The sequence below is a fragment of the Coenobita brevimanus genome, chromosome 114 (genome assembly GCF_032717465.1).
Source record: "Coenobita brevimanus isolate Jiangsu-jjx chromosome 114, ASM3271746v2, whole genome shotgun sequence".
Lineage (NCBI taxonomy): Eukaryota > Metazoa > Arthropoda > Malacostraca > Decapoda > Coenobitidae > Coenobita > Coenobita brevimanus.
The window spans coordinates 24,183,307-24,188,905 of NC_137067.1; positions in this window are offsets into that span (position 1 = coordinate 24,183,307).

Genomic DNA, 5,599 nt, shown 5'->3' on the forward strand with positions numbered 1-5,599 from the left:
CTACCCCACCACACCCCACCCAACCCCATACCCACCCCGCCACACCCCACCCAACACTCCATACCTACCCTACCACACCCCACCCAACCACGTTATCGTAACCCACACCCACATCGCCATATCCAACACCCACACCACCATACCCAACACCCATACCGCCATACCCAACACCCACACCACCATACCCAACACCCACACCACCATACCCAACACCCACACCACCATACCCAACACCCACACCACCATACCCAACACCCATACCATCATACACACCCACACCACCATACCCAACACCCATACCACCATACCCAACACCCACACCACCATGCCCAACACCCACACCACCATACCCAACACCCATACCACCATACCCAACACCCACACCACCATACCCAACACCCACACCACCATTCCCAACACCCACACCACCATACCCAACACCCACACCACCATACCCAACACCCACTGTAGGCATAATGTCATAATATAACACAATAATATATGTAACTACGGTATGCAGGTATATACACATAGGTAACACTATGTTAAACAGGTAGTCATGTACGAGTTCTCCAGGAAGAGGTTACATAGGTAACAATATGTCAGACTGGTAGCTATGTCTGAGTTCTCCAGGAAGAAACAACCACACATCCCCCTACCTAGACGAATCAAGGATGTCAAGCATCTCTGATCACGTGTCGGAAACGTGACAGACACACACACGCACAAACCTACACACACGTACGCCCACACACTTTAGCCGGAAGCTACAGGGGGGGATACAAGTCCGATATCACATGTAGGAGAGTTAGTAGAAGACAGAGTCAGACAGAGTAGGACAGGAGAGAACAAGAGTTAGACAAGGAGAGAGCGACAGGGAGTAGGAGAGTAAGAGTAAAGTAGGACAGCAGCTAGCATAAACTGCTACTAACCATAGGCTACACGGGTCACGCCAAGCTCTTAACTTTTATTCAAGTAACTGTCTCACAATAAACTCCCTCGACCCAAATCTGCCTATTTCATCATCCCACTTAAAATATGAAGAGAATAACGGAACAGAGAAGGCCTACACTAACTCCTACACACCTCACCATTACTCTCTGCTGGTGTCTCTTCCATCGACGAAATAACAAAATAACCTTCTCTATGGAAGTACACCGCTTGGCTACGTCTACTTACACGATCAGTAATAACCTATTGACATATGTCACCATCACCACTACCACCATCACCATCACTACTACCACTATCACCACCACCATTACGACTATCACCACCACAACCACCACCATGACCACCACAACCACGATCACCACCACCACCACTACTACCACAACCAGTATCACCACCACCACCACTATCACCACCACCATTACGACTATCACCACCACAACCACCACCATGACCACCACAACCACGATCATCACCTCCACCACTACTACCACAATCATCACCACAACCACCATTAACACCAACATCAACACCACCATCACTGCCACCACCACTACTACCACTATCACCACCACCATTACGACTATCACCACCACAACCACCATCATGACCACCACAACCACTATCAACACCACCACCATTACTACCACTATCACCACCACCATTACGACTATCACCACCACAACCACCATCATGACCACCACAACCACTATCAACACCACCACCATTACTACCACTATCACCACCACAACCACCGCTATCACCACCACCACCACCACCACTACTACCATTATCACCACCACAACCACCACTATTACCACCACCGCCACCATCACTATCACCGCCAATATCACCACCACCACCACTATCACCACAACCACCATCACCATTATCACCACCACTATCACCACCACCACTACCACCAGTATCAACAACACGACCACTATCACCACTACCACTATAACCACAACCACCACCACTATCACCACCACTTCTACCTCCACAACCACCACCACTATCACCACCACTTCTACCTCCACAACCACCACATCCATTATACCACGACAACCACCACTATCACCATCACCACAAAAACCACCACTATCACCATCACCACCACCACCACCACTATCACCACCACCACCACCAGTCACCACCACCACCAGCAGTATCACCACCACTATCACCACCACCACCACCACTACTACCACTATCACCACCACAACCACCACTATTACCACCACCGCCACCATCACTATCACCGCCAATATCACCACCACCACCACTATCACCATAACCACCATCACCATTATCACCACCACTACCAACACCACCACTATCACCACCACTACTACCACCAGTATCACCAACACCACCACTATCACCACTACCACTATAACCACAACCCCACCACTATCACCACCACTTCTACCTCCACAACCACCACATCCATTATACTACGACCACCACCACAACTATCACGATCACCACCATCACCACCAAAACCACTACTATCACCATCACCACCACCACCACCACTATCACCACCACCACCACCACTGACCACCACCACCAGCATATCACCACCACTATCACCACCACCACCACCAGTATCACCACCGACACCACAACCACCACCACCACCACTATCTCCACCACCACTATCACCATCACCACCACCACTATCTCCACCACCACCACCACTATCACCACCATCACCACCACTATCATCACCATCACCACCACCACCACCACTATCACCACCACCACCACTATCACCATCACCACCACCACCACACAGTGCAGGAAACAAGTACAGACAAAAGGACTCGCTGCGCCTCAAGGTCACACCTCCCTCACTCCCTTGTCCTCCCTCCATCCTCCCTTTCCTGCCTGACTGCTGCCCCCCCCCCCGGTCTGCCTGCTGCCTCCCTGTCTGCCAGCAGCCTCCCTGTCTGCCTGCTGCCTCCCTGTCTGCCAACAGCCTCCCTGTCTGCCTGCTGCCTTCCTGTCTGCCTGCTGCCTCCTTGTCTTCCTGCTTCCTCCCTGTCTGCCTGCTGCCTAACTGCCTACTTATCTGCATGCCTGTCTGCCTGCCTGCTGCCTAACTGCCTGCTGTCTCCCGGTGTTCCTGCTGCCTAACTGCCTATCTTCCTGCATCCTAACTGCTTGCTCCCTTGCTATCTGCCTGCTGTCTCCCTGTCTGCCTGCTGCCTTCTTGTCTGCATAACTGCATGCCTGTCTGCCTGCTGCCTCCGGGTCTGCCTGCTGCCTAACTGCCTGCCTGCTGCCTCTAACAGTCTTGTAATAGATTATATAGCAGTCGTAGCCGAGATGTAGTAAATATTGAGTAAATTGAGGAAATAACCTCAGTTCACTTGTAGTCGATGACGGGAGAAGATAAAAGATGAGTCTGGGGTTGATTGTAGTGTTATTGTGTTCAAAAGGAAAAAGCTCAAGATGAACACTGCGTGTATTACACAAGAGCGTTTATGCTAGCTAACGTCTCCCAGCTTCTCTCGTTACACCCCCACTTCTCGCTCTCTCTCCGCTCCAGTCTCCTAATTCCTTCTTACTTCTCCTCTTCTTTCTTGGCGTATATAAGAACTCCCATCACGTGGGCTACACTGTCGTCGAAATGTTCTAGAAGCCTGTGTGTGTGTGTGTGTGTGTGTGTGTGTGTGTGTATCGTGGCTTTCCGGCCAAGCGTCACCAGGTGCTGAATACAGCATTCCTCAGCGGCAATTTACAAACGCTGTTCCTGCAGGCCGTAGCCATGACTTTGCTTTAACCTTGTAGATTACATCTATGTTACTAGCTATTATTTATGATATTTAAGAGTCCTGACACCTCTCTATCTGCCTCCTTCCTAACTGCCTGCTGCCTCCCTGTCTGCCTGCTGTCTATAACTGCCAGCTGCATCCCTGTCTGCCTGCTGCCTAACTGCCTGCTGCCTCCCTGTCTGCCTGCTGCCTAACTGCCTGCTGCCTCCCTGTCTGCCTGCTGCCTCCCTGTCTGCCTCCTTCCTAACTGCCTGCTGCTTCCCTGTCTGCCTGCTCCCTAACTGCCTGCTGCATCCCTGTCTGCCTGCTGCCTAACTGCCTTCCTGCTGCATCCCTGTCTGCCCGTTGCTTATAACTACCTCCTTGTCTTCATGCTGCCTCCCTGGCTGTTTTCTGTTAACTGCGTCACTGCCTGCTCACTCTCTCTCTCTCTCTCTCTCTCAGGAGGAGGATGGTGGACCGCAGGAAGACAGTAATGATGATGATGATGATGATGATGGTGATGAAGATGATGATGATGATGATGATGGTGGTGATGATGATGATGGTGATGATGATAGTATGATGATGGTGATGATGATGATGGTGATGATGATGGTGGTGATGGTGATGATGACGGTGATGATGATGATGATGATGATGATGGTCATGATGATGATAATGATGATGATGATAGTGGTGATGATGATGATGGTGATGATGATAGTATGATGATGGTGATGATGATGATGGTGATGATGATGATGGTGATGATGATGGTGGTGATGGTGATGATGACGGTGATGATGATGGTGATGATGATGATGGTCATGGTGATAGTGATGATGGTCATGATGGTGATGATGATGGAGGTGATGGTGATGATGATGATAATGATGATGGAGATGATGATGATGATGATAATGATGATGATGATAAAAATGATGATGATGATGATAATGATGGTGGTGGTGGTGATGATGATAATGATGATGATGATGGTGGTGGTGGTGATGATGATGATGATGATAATGATGGTGGTGGTGGTAATGATGATGATAATGATGATGATCATGATGATAATGATGATGATGATGATGGTGGTGGTGGTGATGATGATGATAATGATGGTGGTGGTGGTAATGATGATGATAATGATGATGATGATGATGATCCTTTGTCTCATCCCCAGTTTCCTTTTCCCTCCTTCCCCTTTCTTTATAGCTATCTGCCCAGTCCCTACCTTCCTCCCTCTCTCTTTCCTTTCCTTCGTCTCTCTCCCTCTCTGTCACTCCCTCCTTACCTCACTCATCTTTTCTTTCTCCCTCCCTGTGTCACAACTCTGTCTTACTTTTGTCATCTGTCACATGTCTTACCTTTTTTTCTCCATTACTCTCTCCGTATTTCTTTACTTGTACTAAATCCATTTCCTTCACTGCTTTCTTCCCCCAGGAATAACTGCATGCTCTTTTTCTCCTCTCTCCGTCTCTCCCTGTCACCCGAAAACTCTTCTTTCATTCCGCTCTTCCCACTGTCTTTCCCTCCCTCCCGACCTCTCCCTCCCCTTGTCTTCCCTTCTTAACACCCCCCTCCTATTTCTTGCCCTAAAAATTAGCCTATTTTCTTCCCACCCTTAATCTCTACTTTCCGCAAATTTCTCTGTTTCTCTCCCTCCCTTTTTACTTGAATGTAACATTCGTTCTACTCAGCCTCAATGCTTTCGTCTTATCCTGCTTAGTTCTTTCCCTGCTTCCTTGCCAGAATAATGCACTTTCTTCCTCCTTCCTGTTACTTGCCTCCTTTTCTAATTTTTCTCATTATCGTTCTCAGCACTCCGTTCCACAGCTGTCTTTCCCACTTTCTCCTTTTGTTATCCCTGTTTCTAT